We start from the raw sequence: 27,033 nt of genomic DNA, 5'->3' as shown, positions 1-27,033 counted from the left end.
CCCTCATTCCCCTGAAGCGCTGACCCTCCACCTAAGAACCTGTGTCCAAAGCGAATACCAGCTCGAGTATGGCAGGATGGGGCTAACTTAGCCCACCGGTATTCTCGAATCCTTCGCTGGTGATGGTTTTCAAAGCTAGCCACAAAGACATTTTAATCACTGAGATTTTGACCCCTTTATCATACTGCAGAACTCATTCAACTGCACTTATTTGCTACAGACGTGTCTCCTCAAAGCTCAGATGGTTTTTTTAATCTGTTTACAGACCTGTGATCTGTTACCTGTTAAAAGTAATCTGTTAACAGAAAAGAACTCTGTGGAGCACCCTTGCTTATTTAGAGAGAAAGGACACAAAGTGTTGCTTTCTCAAATAAAGAAGATGTAGCAGCAGCAGGCTTTCAGGCTCAGCATTTCCAAGCATGACTTCCCACCAGTTCCTGGCTGCTACAGGGACGCTTCTGTTGCTTTCGCAGAGACACGCTCGCAATTTCTTTTCACATCAGCAGCCTTCCTCTTGTTTTCCGGGTACTTTTTACCTCTGATCATCACAATCAAACGATGCCCCAGCTTCAGCATTTGCGGAAATTTCCCTATGGCAATCCCCCCCAGCCTACGTGGGTCAGTCCTGAGCGTAAACAGCATAGCCTGTTCGACGGCGGCTTCTCCTGTTTTCAGGGAAGAAGGTTTATTTCGCTTGAACTAAGGCTGCGTAGCATGCGCTTCAGCTTTCATAAGGTCTGCAGTTGCCTGAATAGACATGCTGGATGGCAACTGTTAGCACTTTCCAACATTACACAACCATGGTCTGGAATAGTCTGTCAGTTCTGCGCAGACAATGAATAAAGCAAAACAGAGGGCCTAAAATATTGAGTAATGAGGATAGGACTTTGACCTTTAAATGCTGTTAGGTGTATTGCACGAGGATATGTTTGATTTAAGCGATACTATTAGGTATGAAACTGCTGTTTGCCTAATGTCTAACTCATCTAACAACTGAACCACTCTGTACTTGCTGGCACACTACGTGCTGCAGCGAGGGATGGCTCTGCTGAGTGAGCCCAGTAAGAGAGGGTGGCACTGGGGAATCTGGAAGAGATGAAAAGAGGGGAAAAAGCATCAGGAAAACTGATCACAAGGTGAAAGAAAATATTTTCTCTTTTAAACCCACTGATCAGTCAGACCCGAGGTCGTGCTTAGACATTATCTCCTCAAGCTCTGCAAAGGATTAAATCCAAGTCAAAAGTCTCAGTTTCCCTTCTCTGGTCTACTAGCATCTGAAATTTTGTACAACTACTCATGATATACACAGCTATCTTTTTGTCAGTTGTGATTCTTGCCAGAAAGTGCTATACAAGAGTCTGTATAACTGTTACGGTTACTCCTCTTTATTTTCACAATCATTAATTGATCTTTTCCAAACATTTGAATGCCTGAGTTGAATTAGTGGCAACATTTCTGCCACATAGTTTTTAAAACTATTTTTATATGTGATTCAAATTAATCAAGCCTTAAACTTGAGATGGTCATTTGTTGGACCAAAACAGCTACTAAAGCATACCATATCCAAAATTACAGGCCATCCATTTTGTTTTCAATTCCAACCTCCATGTTTACATTTAATTGTTTCACTTGGATCAACAGCTTATTGGTGATTCAAATTATTTAATATCAAGTAATACCCTCTAAATCTGATGCATTCACATGACATCAACGCTGCGAAAAACTATGCATGCAACTCAGGAAACCACTTTTGGTCCACTTGAAAGTTAAAGCCCACATACCAAGCAAAGGCAAACACTTTCCAGCATAGGATCACAATAGGCTTACTGACCTCAAAGTCACAAAATATATCACAATATTCAGAGAGGCTTGAAGTAGATCATGGTAATTTCCTAGAAAAATATGCTTTCAAGGATGAAACAAATTAGGTATGCTTAATAACCTGCTTTTTAAAATATCTAAGCAGAACGAGATCTACCACAAAAATAAGAAATACAGAAATGGACAATTTAAACAGTGCTGAATTTAAAATGCCTCTTCTGCTATGCCAGTTGCTCGTACAGTAACAACAGCATACTGTACTGCTGTCCAAATGCAAACAAGAAAGAACTATACACACTTGTTCATTTCCTTATGTTAATGCCTTATAAACTGCATGGCCTTTTGACATTTGCTACTAATGAAAAAAATCCTATTCAGTGAACTATCATCAGATTAAGTGAGACTGAGATAAATACATTCCGTTCAAGAATATTTAAAGAACGTGTCAATTTTATTTACATTGTCTCTCAAGGTTATGGAGCTTTCGCTGAGGGTGGAGAAAATTTTATAGGATGATAACTGTGAGGATCTTCTCTTTTTAAGACTCTATATTTGAAGAACAAAATGCAAAGAATACGATAAATTATATTACCACCACTCCAGTTCAATTCCTTCCAAACAGTCATCATACATACAAACTAAACTCTGGTAGCAAGTGGATGAAAGGAATCACTGTTGATTAATGCTAAGAATATAGGAGCCAAAAGGGTTTCAGACAATGATTCACTGTGAGACTACCAGTAAATCTCTTGGTCTCTTTTGAGATTCAGTCAACCTGGCACGAACATTGGGTAAAGTATGTCCTTAGCAAAATGGACAATGCATCACAGCAATGCTCTTTTTTTTTTTAAAAAAAAAAAAAAAAAAAAAGACTTGTGTGTGAATGTAACGCTTATGGAAAAGTCTAATCTGGCAGGCTTTGAGCTTCAAAGTCTCTCATTTCCAGGACTGTTCTTCTAGCAGGAGAACAGATTGACTCACACAGGCTCACCGCTACCCCTCAGCCTTGAACTGAGGGACCATGTCGAGTGGTCAGGTTTTGTGGCTGGTTCAACCTCTTTCATTGGACTTACAACCACAGACCAATTACTATTGACTGTAGTAATGTTTTTTGTGATATGGACTTCTGTCCACTCACTGACAACTAGAGTTGAGATCTCTTTAACTTGTTTCAAGAGTCAAGGTTGTCTGGGGGAAAAAAAAAAAGGAATAAATCAAATGACTAGCATTAAACTCCATGATAAAGACAGATTCTGGAGAATTTCTGAAGACAGCCGCCCAAAGCAGACCACTGACCTGGCCTGCAAGCGTAAGATAATGAACTGGATATGAATTGACTTTTTTGCAGGAAAGGAAGCTTTGTACATGTACAGAAAAATTTTAAAGAAACAATAGCGTTACAGTACCATTCTTAATGCATGAAAAAGTCTTTCAGAAAACAATTTAAGTTCCCTGTGCACTTCTAAATTCTATTTGAAAAGGAATATCTGCCCATATTTATCTCCATGGAAGACTTGGATTAACCGTCTAGGCCCAGGACAAAATTACCTTTGACAGCAACAGTCATGTGAGGGAGAAAGGGGAACATCTGTAACACTATCTATCAGGTTAACCTCCTCTTAACTTTATGTACCATAACTTTACTTAAACAGAAATCATCACCTGCAACATGAGGAGCAAATGGCATTTTTAGTATTAGAGGTATTAGCAACTAGCCTGTGTATTTCTTCAGAAGGAAATACCAATGCAGACAGTGAATTAAAACATGCCATGGTAACAGATGAAGACTTCAACTGTCAACAAAATCAGGCTATTAATTCTCACATAAACAGTCTCTTTAAATCTTTGATTTTTAATATACAGTCCAAAGATCACTCTCACATTTCAGCAGCTTTTGTCTTTTAATGCCAATCATTTCAACTGACTTTTCTCAGTACCCTGTGCTTTCTCTCCCCTTTGGAAAAGGTGAGTGAAAATATCAAATGATATCTTACTCTGCCAAGACCAAAGGAACAGTTCAAACATTCAAAAAAAATTAAGCAATGACTTTGCTTAAGGCAGGGAGGGAACGTGATTAGCAGTGGGGTGGATCACTGCCTGGCAGGGGAGGGGAAAAAAACCAAACCCAAACCCAAACCTCTTCTCATTCTGTGTTTTAATCTACGCTTAGGTCTAGATTATGTAAACAGCAACCAATAATTACTGGATGGAGAACACAGAATTCTTTTGCTGCTCATCACATCCTTTTCTCAAGTGACAGATACTGTGACTCAAGAGGAACCTGGGAAACTATTGGCCTGTTCATCACCACCGAAAGCAAAGATGCCCTGACTGATCCACTTGGACTGAACTATCACAGGATGAACCTGCCACAGGATGCAATCTCACGATGGACGGATCTAAAGGTGTTTGGGAGAGCAGCTCACGCTGTTGGCCTCTCTGTACCTCCTCAAACAACACAGAAGATTTCAGACTTTAGAGCCGTCAGCTTACAACCTTTCAGCCGACTGTAACTCATTCACACGACAAGAAAACAGACATACAATGTGTCTGTTACCTTATTTTTTACTTCAAATTTCTGTTCTATTTCTGAAACAGAACAAGGCTGAAACTTTCCTTTGACTGAGATGAACCAAATGTCACCTCATAACAAAGACAGACTCCTCTATCCCTGGTCACTGGCATCACAAAGTAGGAATCAAAGGTGCTGCTTTTGTCCGAAAATTCTTTATGACCTTTAAAATTTAATTCCCTCAAAGCACTAGAGACTAGTCTGGGGGAACGCAGAAGGGAAGCGAGAGATGACAATTCTCCATTCTCTCCAGAGACTATGCGTCCCTACAGATTTTGCTTCCTGTGCAACGCTTAACTCCTTGATGCCTTTTCTCTCATGATCTCTTCCTTGGCAGAAACTTCTTCAAATTTAAAAATCAGAACATAAGCCAAGTAAATAAAAATAAATAAATAAAGCTCGATGTCTATAAAAAGTACACAGACTAACCTGCTTAATTATTAACAGGTAAACACAACAAATTCTGAATTATTTACTTAATCTTTTTCAGCTACAAACCTCAGACTTATAGAGCATGAAATACATGCTTTATTTTAGGACACAAAACAGATATTTTATAAAGCTGTGGACTTTTTTTTTTGGAGGTGGGGTTGTTCTGAAGAATACACATTTCTTACTAACCCCAAAATACCTTCCTCTCACTGAACCCTGGTGGAATTTTAAATACAGAAATAAAAGTTTTAGTATAAAGATCCTGTATTCACGTGTCCACTAGTGAATGAGCTGGCTGTTTCTGACTTGCAACTGAGCGAAAACGAGATTCCTGTGAGGCATATGCACCCTCTCCTGTTTCTGGACATCTGCTAGGAAGACGCTAGATTCAGAGGGAGAACCTGGTGAAGACAGAAATTCTACAACGAAGGATAAAATAGTCCCAGATACAATCCCCTTTTCTTTATTGAATAAAGCTACCCTGCTGAAGTAAACCTTGTCTGTGCTGCAAATAAAAAAAAAAGGTCAGCGCCACCGGTCCCTGATGATCCGACCAGGTGCTGTTCTAGGCCTGACCTCCAGCTGAGTCCATCTTTATGTTCTCCCTCCTTCTAACACATCCCTCTGCCTAACCCAGTGCTGATCTGATGCAGCCTTACCCGGTGATATGCTGAAAACGAGGGAAGTTCCAAGGTCGTCGCCGGATAAAACAGCGACATTTCTGTACCTGCTGAAGTTACGTACCCTTTGAAGTCTCCAGCATTCAGTAGTGCAAAACAATGCCATCTCTTCCTCAGTAACCTCAGGCCACCATACAGCCATTGCCATCCAGAAAAAACGCTACATCATCATAATCACAGAAGAAATGTGATTCTGAATTTCGGACAAATTTTCTTAACTAGCTTTTCTTTGGAAATTGTTCCATAATATTGCTTTTGAAGCCCTAGATTAATAAAGGTGTATGCACATACACTGAAGGTGCACGTGTGACATGCCACTAGAAATCTACTCTAAACTTTCACACACGAGCAGAAGCCTATTGCAAGAGCAATAATACTTAACAAGTTATTCACATACTACTATTCACTCATCATTTCTACAAACCTGTACAAATGTGACATCTGATAACATATTTATTAATCTACTCTTAATTGCTGTAACACTTCGAGATAATTTGGGTTTTTTCCTGGTTTTAGATCTTAACAATTTTGTCAATATTTATATACCATACTTTTTTTGCCTACCGAAGCCTTCCAAAGGTGCAATTCAGGAGATGAGACAGTTAATCACAAAGCTGGCTTAGCCTCTAATTTAGGTGGCCTACTTATGTTAGCAACATTTTATTAGCACGTTATGCTGTATATTTCATATTTAGTACACCGTGTGAAAATGGTTTACTGTGTACTGCTCACATTAAATGACTTACAAATTCTGTTTGACACAGAGAGAACAGTGTATAAGTAATACATGTATTTCTAAGTATACCTAACTCTACAGAAAATAACGATAAACAGAAGACATGCAGAGGAGACACTAAAATGTATCTGACGATGGAGTTAAAGGCTAGCTTATAAATACTTTGGTAGACCAAAGACCCAGAATTAGGGATACGTGCACAATGCCCATCCCTCCTTTAACTTTCGATTTAAAATCTTCCTCTGGAAGCCTCAGCAGACATCCAGCTAAAGGAAAAGGTGACGACTTTCTTAATTGCTGAAGTCCCACAGTGGAGACAACTGCAACAAAGCATACAGCAAATCCCCCCAAAACCTCTTGCATTTTACCAGACCCAAAAGACAAAGTAGGATCTTTCTCTGAGTTTGGGGGCGCTTTCAGGACGTTTTTGACGAGGCAGGTAAGTTAACTATGTCCTCATGAATTATGCAGCCTTTCCAGTGTGTTCTTACACAATTGCTAGCTGGAAGCCCCAGGGAAGGATGCCCTGTACATATGAGCAGCAGGTGGTACCAAAGGAGAATCGCTCAGCCAAATGAGATCCAAAGTTTTCCTGGAAGAGCTGGAGAGCAGCTCTGAGCAGGAATCCCAGTTATCTAGCTATAGCTATAGCCATTTTGGTTGCACTGATGTTCAGAAATTACCACTGGAAAGGAGATTTTTACTTTAGCTCTTAGTTATGAGGAAAAGTATACTGTTTTTCATGCTCTTCCTATTTATGAAGTGAATCAAAGCTACACCAGGAGGCATTTGTAAGGGCTGGATAAGGGAAAATCCTTCAGCCTCACCTGAATTAGGGCTATGTGAAAAGATCCGTAAGCAGTCCTGGTGCAATTCTTACTACCTTGGAAGAGGCAGAAGAAGGGATTTAGCCTATTTGCTTCTAGCCAGATCCTTCTTAACTTTCAAATTATTTGAGCCACTTTAGATACAGCCACTTTTTACCACATACCCTTGAAACAAGTAGGTAGAGTAACTTTCCCGGGGAGGAAAGTTTATACCTTAGCCCTAACTCTAGCCCTTGATCTCTAACAAGAGAATCATTCACATTTATCAGAAATACGTTTTCCTGAGATGGTCTGACAGATGAATATAGCAGCATGAAGGATGGATGATAAACTTCCAGGACAAGTTGTCTCCAGTTGTCTCTGAAGCCCATGATACCCCAGTTAAAAAGGAAAAGTCCATCAAAAGGCAAGGAATCTTGTTCATAATCAATATGTTTTAGCTTTTTATATTTCTTCTCCTGTGTAATTTGTCAATACATCTATAAATCCTTTTATAATGAGGTAGCTAAGACAGATGCTAAGACTTTAGTAAATACCAAACTTGTTTTCTGCAAAAATACATGATCACAGCAAAATCATTTTGTTCTACTAGTGAAGCATTTTCAGTATTATTACAAAGGACCCTTACTGTTTATTACGAACCCTGACAAAATATCTGTTCCAAAGCTTTTCTCAGTATCTTCAGTTGATGTTTTGTCGAGTGACATTCAAAACCATTTTTATTTTGAAAAACAAAAACAAAACAAAATTGAGCCTATTTCACATTCTTTTTATTCTTGTACTTTACTGAATTTTTCAAAATTATTCCAATACATGTACAACACTTATATGGCATACCCTAAAATGCCTCACAATAGAGAAATTCAGTTCACATTTCCTCTAGGAAAAAACCCACAAAACAAACAATCTACAAAATCTCTTAGAAAATGTATCTTTCCCCAGTTATATTCAGTGGGGGACATTAAAAATTCAGTATTTGCCACTTTGCAATGACTTCTGGACACAAAACAGTTCCTTCATGCTGCAATAGGTTCCTCTACTCTAAACATAAGGGGAACTAGAAGAAAAGTACACACTTGAAACAGTACTGAATATGACACCCACAATACAGCTCCGATCCTGACACCACTTTTTCCCTTATTTTTTCCTATCATTTCTATCATTCATCACAGATATAGTATTTATTTTTATAATGATTAATATGTAAAAATCGGTACATAGAAACCAAGTAACAAGAATGGGTCTAATTAAAAATTTATATTATTACAAAAATAACTATTATATTAATCAATATGAAGACTGAGATATTCAGATCAGTAGGACATTTTTAGTTCTACCATTCATCCTGCTTTAAGGACAGGAGGACAGTTGATTTCGTAAAAGCCTTAGCTGAGACACATTGATATATAATATTTGGATTAAAACCATGTTGGGAGCTATGTTGCAAGCTAGTAGATATCTCCATTACAAGAATGCCTCATATTTTATAGAACACATACAAAGTTTGTACAAATTAAGATCTGAAGGAAACAATCCAAAAGGGACTCTACAATTTTAGCTGAAAATTCACCAGCAAAAGTGAATGGATAGTTGTGGATCAAACTAACGTTTGCTGTAATCTTATCAAAACCAATGAGATTCCAGGATGAATTTAACTCACTGCTTATTACACAGTAGTTTTTAAATTAAGAACAGTTTAGTCCAAATACTTTATGTAGTAAAATCTGTTTCTTGAGGGGATACCCCTCAAAACGTGATCCACTTGGTATTATTATTCTAATATGACATATGTGTATAACTTTTATCTATATTTTCCTCAAACTTGCACGAAATTACCTCCACTTTTCTTCCATTACAATGGATTATCCAGGTTTTTGCCCTCTTACGTTAAATGAGACTAAATGAAATTTCTGAAATATATCATGTAATACAAAACTATGTTCTCAGGTACTAAATTATTTATATTGCAGTAGAGTTTAGAGATAGCAGTGAGATTGTTGTATTAGGCACTGAGTGACACAGACTGGGAGACAGTTGTCACTAGAAAAAACTTTTCAGACACGCAAGCCAAAGAGCAGGAACTACTTTTTCAGATGAGTTGGGACATACAGATTGGAGTTACTCAGGAAACCTGTGACAGCATACAGTGCTGAACTTTTATCTCAAGTTACACTCCACTGCTTTAACAACAAAGCCTTCCTTCCTATCTATTAATTAATATAAAGCCCACTCCAAAAAACCCAGTATTACACCTGCCTCATTAACTTAGCAATTCCAAACATGATGCTACTTTGCATTTGCGTAACTAACATCAAGAATCTCAAAGCACTGTAAAGCAAAACCACATAGAATTAGATTATCCTCACTTTGCAAGTAGTAAAATAAAAACATAGAGACATTAAGGGTAAAGTCACCTCACCTAACTTTGGCCATCTAAAAGACACTGTTGCCTAGGCTGCTCCTTTCACCACTGGAATGAGGTGAGCATCTTCAGAGGGTGATTCCTTCTCTTCTCAGATACACGGCTAAGTCAATCACCAGAGAAGGCTCTCCCTTTCTTCTGCCTATTCCTTCCATCTAGCCTAGACGCCTAGACTAAACGCGTCATGTTTAGATGAGTGAGCTATATATCCCTATCCTATCACAAAGCAGATCTCTCTTCAGTGTTCCCTTGATATCTTTTCTAAGAGGCAAAATGGTGATTGGCCAAGGTCTGTATGTGCTGACGAGTCAGCACAGACACGCAGAAAGTTAGGTGTGTGCTCCTAGACCAGTTAGTGTACTGACAAATGAGACAAACAGAACTCATTGCTTCTTAGCATCCAGGTAGTCTTAACAGTTGACCACCATTTCCTGAGCTACCGGCAGGCCAAACAAAAGGCCGTAAGTTGCTAGGTCTGGCTGAGATTTGTGCCGCTCCTAGCCCAGAGTGGAAGCTCAGCAGGAATACTCAAGGTGCTGTCACAATATAAATAATGGTTATAAATAAAACTCACATCAAGATGAGATTTTTTCCAAGAAAGGTGATAAAAGTCTGCTATCAGACTTTGATCATAAGTCCTACTATTCAGAACAGGAAATACCTCTGAATCCCAGCGAAAATGAATCTGTCTGTGGCTGAAATAACTTTTAAAAAACAGAAATGCTTCTATTGTTTTCTCTGTCAGAGATCAGATTTGGGGGTCCAAAAATGCTTGACTTTTCTACGCAGATTTGCACACATCAGGAAAATCTGGCACTGTACTACATGATAGGATCTTGAAGCTCTGAAGTAACTGTGAAGTAGTATTTCAAATAGCTCTTTCAAAATGAAAACTGGTTAACACAAAATTAAAGTGATGCCTCTTCCAACATCAAAACAGACAATGGGAATGAAAGATAAATTGTCTTGTCTCTCTCACAAAAGAATGACTTAGACTCACAGCTTCCATTCTATGCATAGAAAGTTAAATAATGTATTTCGGTGTTTTTGCCAAATAAAACCTGGGAAGGAGTTCTCTAAAGAAATCACAGCATACCAATGGAATCGCATGAAAAAATACCAGCACTTTCACTCAATTGCTTTCCAAGTCCTAAAGAGAATAAGAAAGCTGCAGTACCTCAAGAACCAGATTTTGCAAATCCAAGGTTCTCCTCTGTCTTCAGTTACTGGCAAAAAGCACCCATTAGGTACATGTAAAAGCCCTAAAGTCTTGCTTTAAAACAAAGCACTGCTGTGTAGCGAATGAGCCTGAATCGTACATGCTTATCACAAGCCCAGCAGTTAGCACTGAGCCAACAGCTAGAAACAGCGCTACCACGCTCGTGCTTCTCACTTTTAGCAAGTCGCTCTGTTTAAAACGAAAGTAATATGCTAACAGTTCCCCAACCAGTATTTGTATCACTATTATAAATGGTTATCTGTTATCAGCGGAGAAGAATCGATACTTAATGCAGTAGCTAAAGACCAGCTCTCAGTGTTTCACGGCTGAGGAGAGAGAAGGGAGAGGGATGCTAAGGAGCAGGACTCCAACCGCAGATCCTGCCACCAGGAAGCACAGCAGCAGCAAGCCCCCGACTGGCTCATTTATCAAAGAGCAGAAGGATCTTCCAGGGCCAAAGTAGTGGAATGGCCTTTCCTAGGAATAAATTTGCATTGCAGATCTTACGCCCTTCTTCCACACATGCACAATTTATTTATTTGACTTGCCCATTCCAAAAAGAGAGCTATGCTCAACAAACAAGACCTATCAAAAAACCACAGTGGCTTCGACTCTTTCTCCAGGTAAGAGGATGAGAAAACAAATGGAAAAGCTCTCAGTTAACTCAGTGATAAGTATATCCATATGCTAATAATGCTAAGGCTAATAATTCCTACTGCAGGTACTAACCTGCCAATAACATTTTTGGACAATCTTTTTAAGGGCATGAAAGTAATCTTAATACTTTGCCAAAGTAATATCTTCATATCCATCTCCTACCATTAAGTTAACTTTCCAAACCAGAGCAACTGACATTATGCATAGGAATTAGACTGATTTGTTAATGTTTATTTTTATGGGGAGGAAAAAGAATATCTTAACTCTGAACTTTCCACTTTTGTTAATGATTAAAAAGTTATTTAAATATTAACTTTATTAAATTAATAATTTATATGACACTCCTAAAATTTACTTAAAACATATACTAGCCAAATCTGTTTGTTGTTTTGGGGGCAGGTAGATGGAGTGGGTGAAGTATTCAGACAAAACAAAACTGTTTCCAATAGAAGGATATAGACCATGTTCTACTTCTCTGAGAATAACATTATTATTTAGTGTGGAGCGAATATGTTCAGAGGCTAAATAGTCTCTTTCAAATGACAGAGGGATTTTTTTTCCTCTTTTTGTTTAGTACAACATGCCCCTGATATACCCAAATAGCTCTATTTAAAAGGCAATCTTTATTAGGTAATTTTTAAAATGGGAATTACGATATGTACTAGCAAAAATTGCTTGGCTGTTTACTTACTGATTCTTTACAGAGGCCAATTATTTTACCAACAGACAAGATGAAGTCTGTTACAAAAAATGGGACTTATATGTTTAATCCCATTTATAGCAGAGTTATTTTGTTTCTAGGTCTGGTCACCTAAAAAAAGGGGACAACAAATTGAAGACTGTATCCTACTTCAACAATATATAATAACTGGTGCCCCAAACACTTTCCATCACTAATGTCACTGGCACAATTCCTACTTTACAAGTGAGAAAAACCTATCTGAAAAATGAGTCAGGGTGAGATAAAGAACAGAAGAAAATAAAAGGCTTCCTGACTTCCAGTCTTGTGCTTAGATGATTACATTACTGTTTCTGACCCAGAGACATTACATCTTCTCATTTTTTTAAAGAAAAAAATCCTGCATTTTAAACGTCTCTCTTGCACATCCACCTGTGCATCCATATTTGTGTAATCCACTATCATTACTAAAATGATCTATTAAATAGGTATTACGGCCATTCAAATCTGAAAGTGAGTGTAAAATTTCAGTCCTTGCAATCTTGAGTTTATCTGTGTAAGCTCCTTAAAACACTGGGTATTTCGGTTCAGCAGAGTCCCTCCAATGCATACACTTACATAACCCTCCCTGTGATACCACAGGCAGCGCTTTCCAGTTACCAAAGTCAAGAGTTAACAGCAGGATGCTGTCGAGAAAAAAGCTTAACTTATGAACTTGTTCAGATTGCCATTGCCCGAAAATCCGAGTAATGTTCCGGATACGTTATGTTAATCTGTTACACAAGATTGTCTGTAATGTGAATTTTTTTTTTAAGGAATACTGAGGGTGGTGTTGGGAGTTGGATGAAGGCAGGTGGCCAAAGTTATTACTGAAATGAAGAGGATTATTTTAATTATTATTGGACTATTAACCCTCTGCATGGTCCTATTTAGCCAGTTTCATTGTGTTTACAAGTAATATGATTTATAACCATTGTATTTGAAATTACTGTTGATCACCGAGCATTTGGGAGTAAAAATAGATATGATTAGATGTGCAAAGCTCATTTGAATGCACTTTTATGCATGGACTGGGTTTCTATCCACTAAAAAATAGCCCTTAATAATAAGATATCAAGGAAAACACAGTGAGAAATTATATTTTATGTATAATATGTGATCTGTGTATTCTAGATACACCTCATAATGAACGTGACCAAACACTGAACACGAACTGAAGAACAAACCTTTTGTGTTGATGCAAAATTTGAGTGGCAGGAAAAAAACATAACAGAAGATAAGGGTTTTCATTCACAATGCAATGTAAATTAAAAAACCATGGATACAAAAGAGTAGAAACAAGAAAGATAATATAACAAACTTACATTTCACCCTCCATCATTGCAAGGATCAAAACAGGGGCATACATCTTCATTCTAGTCAGATGGCCACTATAATAATAAATTGTAGTAGCTCATAGAAGAAATAAAAATATCAAGGACTCAGTTATGTTTTAAATTGAAACAATGCAAACCATAAAGTCTATGGGGTTGTTTGTTTTGGTTGTTTAGGTTTTTTTTCAAATGAGGGGCAAAATATACATGGAAGTAAGGTATATCTCTATTTATGCAATCACTTTGCCTTTAACTTCACTGGGAACAGCATGAAGCTCAGAGACTTCCCTTACCAAGCCTATTTTCATTCTAAATAGGTCTTGACGGTGCTGTAGCTGCGGAGCCAAAAAAAACGAGGCCAAATTTTATGTGGTCACGCTAGCGTGGTGGAAAAGCTTTTGTGAGGATTTGATGTTGTAACTGCATTTGTACATCTGGCCCTTCACAGACCTTCAAAGACTTAGACTCTATAGGTACTTACACGGATTATTAAATGGCCTGTTAGTAGAAGAGGTGGATTCAGGACACTGCCACATTTGAATTCGGTATCTGCAACTGGACTCTGACATTTCATTTGGATACTTAAAGCATTGATGTTATTGTATCCTGTAGACCTATATTAACAAGTTTGATATAACAGATGGGAGCTTTTTCAAAAAAATGTAAACAGCTGATCTGAGAGCCAGCACTTTCTATAGACAGACCTTAACAGTGAAATATAGCACTCTACTGTTTATTCCAAACACATCACGGCACTGTAAGTAGACCACTTTATACAGTGAAGAAATACAGTAAACATAAAAGGAACACACCTCAAGAATTTCTCCTCCCACTTTCACCAATTTTAAATAGAACATTCTCCCTCAAATTCTCTGCTTCTGACCTACCAAAAAAAGAAAAAAAAAAAAATCAAGGAAAATATTGCCCTCTATAAGCCAGAGGAGATAACCAAATCACACTGAGCCTTCTTACAGGGCTTCTATTGTGCATTCTCAACATCACCACATTTCTGAATTTTGCTAATTTAAATATTATGCTCATTTTAATATTATCTATTACACTAGACTCTACTGATTGTCTGTAATGTGAGTAGTTTCCTAAACACATACTTACGAGCCTGCTCCTTAATAAAAATAAATAAATTACTTCATAAATAAGAGAAGCACAAGAAAGCAGTGGGGTTTTTTTGGAAATGGGGTTTTAACTATTCTTCTTGGATTACCCTCTTTGGTCTTGAGTTGCATGCTTGTTCTTGCACATATATTTTAAGGGCATGTTAATAATATAAATGGTTACAAATACAGGACCATCTAGTGTCTGCATTTTTCACATTGCCTATTTGCTTTAGCACAATTGAAATTAATAACAATAGCCGCATCTAACTGCGGTTGCTTCTTGTATGATTTCTGTGATGCAGTAATAAAAGACACTGAAAGTTCAGTGCTCTGGAACGATAACTCTAATTATTGTAATGTTTACTACAGGAAATTACCTATTGGACAAGCCTGCCCAGAATCCTTAGCAGGAAATGGGACAGATTTCTGTTTGTGGAGAGAAACAGCCAGCCTAGTGCATCGTTAGCAGCAGTGCTTGAAAACTGTCCTCCGTTACACAGGGTGAAAGATGAAAAACTGCAGCTCCTACATGAATGCAACATGCAACAGATTCCCAGAACTGTATCTGAACATGGGTTGGTTTTTTCCCCTTGAAAAATCAAACTGTTTAAGGCACTGCTCCCAAATAGTTGTTTGTATTACCTTTATAACTTGGTTAAATAAGTCAACAACGAGAAAAAAAGATCCCCATTCACAACAGGCACTGAAAGCAGAGCCGCAGGATGGGAACTGCCTAAAAGTAGCACGGAATCTCTGTGGTCAGAGTCCAACTTGCATACTTTTATTCAGATGCTCTTGTCCTTCTATGAGTCCATAACACACTTTTATAATATGGCTAGTATGCATCAGAGAAGAAATATCCACATTTATTAGGCTTATGACAGTGTAAACACCATTAGAAGTGGTTCTGGTATGACAACCCTTATTTTGCACTTCTCCGTTTCTATCTTCCTTCGTCAATTCTCACTCTCATCCACTTAGCACTTCCATTTATTGTCTCAGGGCCAGATTTTCAGTACTTTCTGTTCATCTCCAGCTCTCTCTGCAGCTTTGTATGACAACCAAACTGACTCCCCTGCTGTCATTTGGGATACTTTTAACATTAACTGGGCAAAGTCCACATTCTGTTGCTTCAAATATTTCTTGAGTATATATTCACTCTGTGCTTTAGAGATCTCCAGACTTTAGTTTACATTCTTTAAGATTTGATTTTTGCCCCAAGTCCAGTATTTTTGTAATATAACCTTTATATAAAACAAATGTTCCAGTACATGCAGAAGATTAAAGGAATGAAGGAGGTACTCGGCTGTCCTTTAATTTTACATGTGTTTAATGTTATCTTGGAGAAACATATCCATTTTCATTTCGAATATAATCTACAAGCTATGTTGGATGATTGTGCAAAGAGCCAGCATGCTAGCTGTTTAAAGAAACAAAATGGAGCCAGGAACATGCACGGGATGTTCAGTGGCACAACCCACAGGATAATGGATAATGTTTGCTTACTCTCCAACACTCAGTACGTTTGACTTTATTTATCATATCCAGAGGATTAAAAACCAGAGGCAATCAGGCTGGTGATTTTTGTTTGGCCTCTTACACACAGGAAGCAGCTAGACATTGCCGATCTGGGTTCAGCTACCAAACTCTTCTTCTAGTTGTGGGAGCAGAGATGAAAGCAGGCTGTTTCAATTAGGCTGGCTATAGAGACGATCTGGAGCTGTGAATTAATTGATTTGAAGACCAAGAGGGACAGCTCCTGCATAATAGAGGCCGTGGAATCTCACTCTGTAATTACAGTTAAGTTCAGCTCCAAATCCAATAGAAATCAAAGGTGACCATATCAGGCCCATCTCTAATCAAAAGTGGCTCTTTCCCTCGCCACTAAGTGCAAAACATTCCACGTTTCTTTCTATTTCAAAAAGCCATTTGGGTTTAAAATGAACCTATGTGAAAGATCTTTATTCCTGCATGGACAGGAACAAATTTTCCACTGCTGCCTGAAGAGACTAGAACAATGAAAGTATTGGGAAGGAAAGCGGCAGGGGGGAGGAAAGCTCTGCCTTTTTGGCAGTACTTGCCAAACATTAGTTAGGGTAGGTGGAGTCCTGCTGGGTCTAACCAACTGCTCAGATCCCCCATAACATTTTACTGGCCCCCAGCTTTATATCGTACATCTCAGACCACGGTGAAAAAGCTCATATATACATATATTTTAAAAGACACAAAACTCTTGAGCACACATCCGAAGCAGATCAATTGCCTTTGCAATATTCTCAGAACAAAATGTTCCACCAGCAGATCTGATAAGAAGAGCCAAAAAATGGAAAACACTTGCTACCAATTTATTGCAGTCACCCATAAACTATTACTAGAACATTATGTATTGGGGTTCAAGCCAGAAAGCTATTAAAGCGGACTGCACTAGAGTCTTTCCACTATGCTACTGAAGCATTAATAAGTCTTTAGAGAATTGCGTTTATGTTGAAAGAATCATCTTATAATCAAATTTTCACACACAAAAAATGCAGCTCTTTTTAGAATTACTGTGCGCCTTTGCTCTCTCCCCCACATTGGCTAGTCTCTCCACAAATACCATCATTTTCTATGTTTCTGTCTGGCCCAAACCCTGACGTACATACTTTGTGTTCCAAGCTGGACAAATTTCAAGATAAACGGTGCTAACTGACAGTGTTAATGGGTGCAGGATGTACCACATCCTTTCCCCTGTTGTCTCTGCCTAAGTGTCTTTCTCACTCCTTACAGTCATTCTTTGTGCAAGAAGAAAGAGTTAAAGGATAAAGCTACAAGGGCATCACTACTTTTTTTTTACTTAGACACATAAATAATGAACATCCAGTGGTATTCTATGGGACTGTGTTTTCAGTCCCGATTACAGGAAAACCTCTGATAAATCAAAAACCTCCTTTCCCATTTAAGAGACAACACCGATACCTAGCAAGATGATGATTAACCCCATGATTTAATGCTTTTACCTCAACAACTGTTGTTTTCTTTTGAAAAGGTGTATGCTTCCTTTTCAGTCACTTTCCTCTGATAGCACACAGGTGCAAACCATGCAACAGAGCAGGCCAAGTGGAATGACGGCAGTTCCTCTATCCCTGGAAGCTCTTTAAAACACAGTAAGTGTTAAGAGTTTAAATGAACTAGGCCATCACTCCAGAAAGACTTCAGATTCTACTTGAATTAAGTACAAAAAATACCTAAAACACCAAGAAGGGAAACCAAGTCCCTTGTATGCATTTATTTTTATTATACTAAGCAACTAGTTTAGTTAAGAGTTGAAATTTGTTATACATATTATTGTTGTTGTTGTTGTTGTTGTTGTTGTTGTTATTATATATTATCATCATTGTCATCATCACATAACCACTTCACCACTCAGAGTCCTAGAGAGTGCAGGCCAGGGGAACAGTAGGGAACTCTGGAACAGACAAGCTTATGATAACATAAGGCCTTTCCTGATTTGCCTCTTCAATCCCTGGAACGTCTTTATGGTTTGAGAAATGACTGGAAAAGCAGTCCTGGCTGTCAAATGACCCATAGGCTGTTCTCACTGAGTAGGAAAAGTTAAACTTCCTTGCAAACAAGGAGAATCTTCAGCAATAAAATACCATTGTAGTGGCTGTAACTACCAATTTTGCTATTCGGTGAACTTGATGGACAAATGTCATTACATTTGACCAGACAGTACTAATATACTTGACTTCAAATAGTCTGATTTGAAGAAGTGTTAAGGACTTGCAGCTCTCACTGATGTCAATGGAAATTGCAGAAATGTAAGCTCTCTCCTCGACTTAGGCCTTTAGTACACACAGAGTAAAAACAAGGATAGCAGGTCAAATGTATCCCTTAAGTAACTTCATTCAATCCCACCATGTTTTTTATCTCTTGATTAACGACTGTGGGATATATTGCTTGCTCAGGCAGCACATTTATGTGTGGAGCTTTTCTATTTGCTTGTGTAATTAGTTACATTCCAATCAAACTTACAACAAAAATAATAAGCAATCATTTCTACCTGCACTAGTGCACAGGACACCAGAGAGTGATTTTGCAGCAGATAAACAGACCACATCCACAACTAAATCTCTCTCTACGGTTTGCCTCTTCACAGCTGGATTCAGGCTCTGCTGTCATCATGAGAGTCAATGAAACCTTCAACTCAAGTGGTCCTTTTTGATTCTTCAAAGAATACAGAGACACGTGCTGGCATAACAACGTGTCAGCAAGATGTTTTAAGCAAGACCCTTAGTATAATGCTGAAAAACTCTCACTATGCCAGGAAGAGGAATGAAAATACTTAAGCAGAAAAATCAACACCCCAGAAAGGCTTGGAAGAGCTCAGGTCTCCAGAGGAGATTTCATCTAGAACCTCTGCAGCAACTGAGTTATTGCACCTTCTGTTCCAGCTCCATTAGTCCATTCACTTGGAAAAAAGTTGTCCACTGCTTCACTGAAAGGTTTACATTAAGACAGAAGTCTGGTGCCCAGGAGAAATGTCCTAGATGTTTTCTATGCTTAAAAGGCAAGATGTGCCTAGTATGATTTTTCTGTAAAGGGCAACTGAAGTATGGTATTAATAAAAAATAAACGATGCTAACTTATGTTAAATCTTTCTCTCTTCTCCAAAAATACACAACTGAAAAAACCCTACCCCATCAGTACTAATGCACAAGCAAGTCCTCTCCATCTGCCAAATATGTAGGTCATTTCAATGAGTGACAGAGACAAAGAGGCCTGATTTTAATTCATGAAATACTCCTGCTAATAGCAAAGTTATTGAGACATCTGTTAAAAGCCTGACCCGTTATAATGGGGGGATATCTAAAATGACTGAATTTTCTATTTAAATTAATGCTATACTATTTTATTGGGCATTTTAAAGAGGTACTGCTATTAACAAAAACATTATATAAATTAGAAACAGGCCTGCAGTAATCCTCCAGATAAAATCTGGTGCTGTCTTCTAATGCTACGGTATGAGCTTTTATTTGTGTGTGCACTATGTGTATATATTACAATATAGCAGACGTTAAAAAAAAAAAAAAAAAAAAAATCTTAGAGTCATAGCAGCCCAGCTTAAAGTTTGGCAGGGAACAGTTGGCAGACATAAGAAAAAAAAAAAGAAAAAAAGAAGTAAATATGTTTCATGGCCTGTATATAATTGAACATTCTTCAAATTCCTGTAATGGAAATGTCAATACCATGGAAATCCTTGAAACATGGACACAGACAGATAAATGTGACTGAAGCCAAACACCTCCACCCAGGATGAATAACAGGCCTTCAGACAAAAAACCCCTATGTAATAATAAACTACCTACTCAAAATTAAGTTTTTGCTTTTGGGATAGTGGTGAGGTGAGCAGAGGGAGGTGGAAGATAGGTGACAAAAGCTGTCAGGAGGACTGCACTGCAGAGGCAAGGTACAGATGGGATCTCCTGCCATCGGCATGCAGAGGAAGGCAGCTGAGCGCCAGGAAGGACCCACTCATGCCGTGCGCAGGGCTGGGCCCTGGGTCGTAATGAAGACAAGGGCTATTCTGTTATTGACTTCAGCAGAACAGAACCGATGACTAGCTTGCTTCTCTTTATGTTATATGATGTACTAGAAGATGCGTTGCACAGGTGGCGAGTACCTCATTCTCAGAGGCTGGACGCTGCTTCAGGAGCTCTTGGCTGAATGTTCTTCTAAACACAGGCTCACTCCCAAAAGCCAGTGTCAGAAAGGGGAGGCCAGGTTTTCCCAGGCCGCAGAGATGAGCTAGAGTGAGGGGCACAGGTCCCAGGTCTTCATTACAACTCCTAAGAAAACACTCAGCACAGCATCTGAACTCCAAACCAAAGTGAAATCCAAACATGCACCAGCCTTTCTTCCTTCTCTTTCTCCCCCATGTCCTGGTTTCCTCACAAGATGCTCCGTGCCCACACAGGTGGAAGTTGTAGGGCTTTCTGCAGTACTGCCCTTGCTACGGATGCCTTGTGGACCAATGAGATACTGAAGTGCGCAGCAGAAAGTACATAAACAAAGCACATCTTAACAAAGCAAAAAAGCAAACAGCGCCTAGAGGGGTTTTCTTCTACTTTGGTACGATCAACCAACCTTTTTGTATTATTTCACACCTCTTTCCAAATTCATGTTCTTCTCATGCAGATAGTGGTTTCAAGGAAAATTCTTAAAATCCCTGCTTAACCAGGATCAAATAAATGTCACTGAAGAACCATAACTGTGCCTTTCCTTGTAGTCATTACAAAATGGACATTATGAAAAGGAAATGGGGTAAGAGTCAGATCTGTTCTGACATATGCAAATATCTCATCATTATTCAGTAATACTTCCCTCCCTTTGCACCTCATTCAGGATCTTACTTGACAGACCTTTCTCTTAGATCACCATGGCAAACAAACAAAAAGCACAATCCTATCATGTACTTCAGGGCAGGAAATAAGGACAGTGGATGTAAGCTATGGAAACCAAACTTGTGGGTCAAATTCCCTATCAGAGAACTGCACTGCCACCTTCTCAGCCCAAGGAATGCTAACAAGCAGAATGATACTTAAGAAGTACATTATTAACATCAATGAAAACCTCTTATAAAGAAATGTCTTCCACTTGAAATAAAAATTGCATTTGTCTGCAGTTTTTTGTACTTAATATGGTTAAAAGTAACAGAATTGAAAGATGTTAGTGGGGGAAACCATTATCCAATTTTCAGTGCATGTGCACTTCACAGCTTGTGTAATAAAAAGATTCCCTGCTCACCCATGAATTCAGGAGGTCCCAATCCTGTGAGCAGGTCTGTCTCTTCACACCTTGCACTCACACACAAGTCAGCTGAAATTATTGTAGTTCTTTACAGAGATTTCCCCTTGAGAAAATTCTGTAAGCTTGCGGGTTTAGTTATTTTCTCTCATTTAGTAGGACCTTGTAACTTAACGTTGGAGGAAACAAAAATCCTTATTTATTACGATTTTGCTTTTGACTATTCTCCACATGAGCAGTACAGTAGAAGCTGGGATTCTTTTTCTTGTTTAAAAATATAGTCATTTTATGAAACATTTTTTGCTTTAATAATGAAAGCATTGCTTCAGCATCTTCTAGACAAGAGCAGAATTCTCCCCCTGTTCCAAGAGACTTTGCAGTGTCATTTTTTCCCATTCTGGATCAGAAGAGAACCACGTTCTCTTGAGTCATTCATGAAAAGAATAAGAAAGATAAAACAGACTTCATCTGAGACACGTGAGGCTCAGGGACAAGACCTTGCTGTCTTATTCAAAAAGAGGACTTCAACATAGTTGTCCCCCACCTCAAGTAAACTGACTCAACCATAAGGCAACTGACCATTCTAAATGGATTCTCAAAGTTTCTGTTATTTTGACCAGGCTTTTTTTTTGAGGAATGCTATAAAACCCAGGAATTCATTAATAAAATCTGGTAAAACCCCTTAAAAACACCAAAACCAAATGCAATCTCAGTTGAAATATCAATTCCTTTTTGGCTTCTTGAAAATAAAAACCTGGGGATGCAAAGTGAAGGTGGAGAAAATCAAGAGCTTACACTTTACATTCCCATTTTGTCTCGCACCTTGGAGGGTGCTTGGGTAATGACTATGAGGGGACTAGGGGCCTCCAGTAATCTGCATCCTGCTGTGACTTCTGCACTCACAGTTGGTGTTGTCTTTCTGATTTCCGGTATTTTTGTTTCATAAAAGAGAATAAGAAGATAAGTTTCATTTTCCCATTTCCCCTCTTCTTTCACAGCCAAAAGGTGCTTCCAAGAACAGTGCTTGACCATATCCCCAAATTGCCCTGCAGGTGTCACCAGGGCAGGAAATTATTGTTCCCAATCTCAGTCTGTTCCCTTTTACAGTAAGTTCATGGTGTTATTTTTACTCAAGAAGGTGTATGGTTGAAAGGCATCCTGTAAAGGTACCAAACAGACCTGTGAAGTTCAAATCTTTGTAGAAATTAGATCTCTTCTGAAGTTCCACTATACAAACAGGTTCTGTTTTAATGTATAAACACAGAAACCTCACTTCAATGCAGACAAGACTTAAGATGTTGTTCTTTTTTTCCTAAGAGTGAGAGAACAGTATAAAAGATTTCCTAAGTGACTGTGATAGATCTCTCCACAATAGCTTGGCACATGCAGTATGTACTAATAGTTTGTCATAAAAGAAGAACAATCAATACTCCAGGGCACCAGCCATAGGCTGTGGAGCATCAGGTTCACCCAGAGGCTCTGCACATATGCTGTTACTTTTGGCAAATGGCAATCTCACCATGCTCCAATTCCTCATCCAAGAAATGAAAATAATAGCTCTGCCTCTCCATCAGTGTTGCACAACTAACCATGTTAAAGTTCTGTTAGTAAATATGAGGGTAAGAGGGGTATCATTCCCTGTTACTGAAGACTGAACAATTATTTTTTAAGCCTAGCTGGTAGGGCGTTCAGAGCTGAAGGCCAAGGGTGGTTTTGGATTAAATTTATGGCATATTGGACAAAAGCTACAGGATACATGCACAGAAGCTATTTTTCTCATCTGTGCCTCTCTCCCAGACTTTTAGGGAACTGCAGTGAAGAGCATACCATTAGTTTCAGTGCCCCAAAAGTTGGGGAACTTGGAATATTATGCTATTCATAAAACAAGCATTTAAACAGTTTCTGAAAGTAGAAAAGGCTTTTAGGGAATGGAATGCAAAGAGAAAACACAGGATGCTGGAAGGCAGCATGGAGAAAACCAGATTGGATAGATTTAACCTGAAATATTTCTAAATTTATTTTCTTATTTGCATTTTTGAGCCCTAATGTTCAAGCTAAACCTTCCAGAAGTTTCAAATAGTACTTTAAAACCTCTGGAATACCATCTGCCAGCCTGAATCCAAAGCTTTTGTCCTTTCCACTTGTTTTCCAACACCACTACTATCCCATATATAATACCTTAAAAAAAGCCCACCTAATCCATCAAGTTGGGCTTAATTTGCACAGGAAAAAAATATATATATATTTCTCTGGGCATCAGACACTCCTGTTTCCAAACTCTGGACCAAAAATACAAAGTTAGACCTTAATGTGGCCTTAATGTAGACTTAAAACTGGCTGGTTTTGGTTAAAAGCAACTACAATGAAATTTAAGAAATAAGAAAAAGTTACATGAGAGAAACCACCGGGGGTTGGATTGTGTTGGATTTTTATTCATCTTTATTAAACATTTCCCAAGAAAGAAAACATTTTTACCACTGAATGCCTTCCACAGGAACCCACTAAAAGAACATTCAACCTAGTCTAAGAAAGAGAAACATGTCAAGGAAGACAGAAAGCAACTATGTTCACAGGATCAATCAAATTCTCTTTTCCCTTTCACAGGCAAGACAAAGAGTTGCCCAAATGCATACAAACAGAAGTGATGCGTATGGGCCAGCATAGAAACCTCACATTTTCATTCAGCCTTACCAGGCAGATCCTCAGCAAGCAAAAATCGTCACAGACAATGGAGGCAGGCTGGCAGCAAACATCTGATTATTTGGCCATCTACTTTGTCCTGACTAATGTTGGAAGCGGAGAGTCCACAGAGGAAAGCAGATCTTCCATTTGCCCACAAACTCACTAGCACAGTATACCCTTTATAGGAATCAGAGAAGTCCTCAAGTTTTCATTTAACTTCAGTTGAGAATCCCCAAATGATATCAGTGCCTCAATAACATCAAAGTGAATGTGGTCACAGGCGTCTTTCAAGTCAATGAGATCTGCTGCTATTCTGCCTTCTTGACGAAAGAACACACCTACAAACAGTGCATGACGGAGCCAATTCCCAATTTGCATGTGGCACAGAAAAGAACTAATTACCATATCACTTCAGGATCTTTAATGTCATCAACCCCATCTACCCCATTCTTACTGAAACTACTGAAGACATTGGGACTGTCTCCCTCTTTTGCATCAGGCACTTGGTTCCTGGTCAGACAGTGTCTCTACAGCGACATAAAATAGTTTTAAACCTGAGAGCAATCCAAACTCCTAAGCCTATGTGGCAGAGACTAGCTCATATCCACACTGCTCAGAGCTAAATGTCTCTACAGCAGACTTGTGTTGAACAGAATTACTTGACAAAGTACAAAGTGGAGCCACAAGGAGAGCTAACACAGGAACTGCATAGGACTATCAGGCGTCAGGTGCTCAAACCCACGTCCTGGCCCTCTTCCATTTAGGAGAACAAATCAGCCACAGTATACAATTTCCAAACTTTGACTGAAGTTACTCTGGCATCTACAACTCATTTGCAAAAGTGACTTTGGGTATTTCTGAACCTAAGACAAATCAAGCCTCACAAAAATGCAGAGGGCATTATCTCCTAACTGCATGATCCATGACTGAAAATGGATTGTAAGAACTTCAGGCATGATTGAATCTATTATTGAAATACTGAGCTGACATTTGAAAAAGACAAAATAAACGTGTACAAATGGAGAACAATTCTAGAGTCATGCTTTTGTGAGAGAAAATTTAAGGAGGTTCAAGGTGTTTTTCATACAGGATAGGCAGATATAAGTGAATAAGAACCAACTGAGAAAACCCTTCCAAATGCACGTATCTACTTACCTGGCATATAATTTTGTTCTTCTGGGACTACTGAAAAAACCCTCTACTTACTGAAAATGATAACAGTACTGAGCTTTCCGTCTCAACTGCTCAATATCATGCCATCCTCAATTTATCTGTCACATAGAAACCAGTTTCCAGTAAAGATCACCAAGAACAACTACAAAAATATTGAGTGCTGTGGTTGTAAAATTTTGAGGGTGCCAGCAAACTCAAAGATTGACAAAGCTGTGTCCCCACTGATCATTGCTGGCAAAGCCAGTCTGAAGACAAAGTTCAGCTCCTGTCCCAAACTCTACAGGAAAAAAAATATTAACTAACCACAAGGAGAAGTTTTAAGAGTCTTTTGACCTGGAGTCATGATTCTGTATTCAATTCTGATTCATGTAATGCCTTCTTCCCTCCACACCCCAACTTTCATTTCATTTTTTTTTAATCTCTGGATAATTGAGTTTAGTTATCTATTATTCTTGCTGATCAATACCACCTGTGGCAAAAGACTAGGGAGTTACACTGGACAGATTAGACACTGAAAAGCTTCTAAAATTACCAAGAAATCAAGTGCAACGTATAGTTCTGTTGACTGGTCTAGATTAACTCCCAAAATTGGCTGATAGAAAGATGTGAGAATCTTTCCAAGAAGTTAAAACCTGTAGGTAATAAAAGTAGCTGCAATATGAAAAATTAGGCTCTTCTCCCTTTAAATCACAGCCCATAGAGGCACTGAAGTAAATCCCTTAATCTCTTTTTAAGTAGCTATTTTATCCCAACTTCCTCTGTGGTTTATACCCTCAAAGCATCTATACCACAACTCAAGAACAGCCTAGGCAAGGAGCTTCAGGTTCCTTTTCTTCAAAAAGCATCTATAATAATAATAATTAAAAAAAAAAAAAAGGGAAAAAAACCCCAAACAAACCAAAACAAAAAACCAAACAACCCTCCACCAAGCCAAGAGAACCACTAACCTGAGTTTGGCCTTCCTGATCTTTTAACCCTTTGCCCAAGACCATGCATCAAAAAGAAACATTCACCACTCTTAAAACCACGATCACATATTCACCGAGGCATGCCAATGATTAAAACACTGTATGTTTGTATTTTTTACAAGTACATATCAGATCATGAATCCGTTTTCATCCTTGTAACCAATTTACGGATGAGAAAAGCAGAACAGCAATTTTTAGGCCTCAAGTCTGTATCCATGGACAAGTTTTCTGCTTTTTTCACCACAGTAGAGCATTGGGAAGATCTAAGGGGATCTGTCAAGATTCAGTGCACAGCAGCCAAATTAACTTGCTCCAGGATTTCTAGCAAGTCAAGGGCAGATTGAGATGCAGACCCAGAAATCTAAATCTCTTAGTCATTTGCTGAAACTGAACAGCCAAAGAAAAACCTTAGGAAAAAACTTTCAGAAGAAAGGTTCAGTAATAAGTTTTAAATGATGATGCCGTTTCTCAGGGAAAACCAGAAAAGTACATTTGAGATGTTGGATCATGCCTTCCTCAAACAAGGACAATTCCACAATATCATAAATCTATGCCCAACTCACTGAACAATAGCATAAAAGGTGCTGGATTATGAAGGTGAAAGTGTTCGCTTAGATGGTCTTCAGTTTAATGGTGACACTTTTTTTTTTTTTTTAAACAACACTTTGCATTTTCACAGAACTTTACAAACATTAACTAACCATTATAATCTTCACCAGGGAGGCAAGTATCATTATCTACACATTACAAATGGGAAATTCCAGGCAAAACAGTTGGGTATTGCATCCAAGACCACAGAGGAAGTCCTATCAGTGCCAAAAGGCCAAGATCCCTGCCCCCTGACTCACACTCACACTATGCCTCTCAAATTGCATACTAGACTGGTCTCTT

General features: G+C 38.5%; 1 protein-coding gene across 10 annotated transcripts in view; it reads right to left on the bottom strand.

The window, feature by feature from the left end:
* The window catches only part of ZBTB20 (zinc finger and BTB domain containing 20), a 473,367-nt gene that overhangs the window by 413,536 nt on the left and 32,798 nt on the right, over window positions 1-27,033 (bottom strand). The gene's annotated exons all lie outside the window — the stretch shown is intronic.

This window comes from Mycteria americana, chromosome 1, assembly GCF_035582795.1.
Source record: "Mycteria americana isolate JAX WOST 10 ecotype Jacksonville Zoo and Gardens chromosome 1, USCA_MyAme_1.0, whole genome shotgun sequence".
Classification (NCBI taxonomy): Eukaryota; Metazoa; Chordata; class Aves; order Ciconiiformes; family Ciconiidae; genus Mycteria; species Mycteria americana.
Note: the sequence above shows the minus strand (reverse complement) of the source record. Positions and strands in the feature narration are given on the sequence as shown.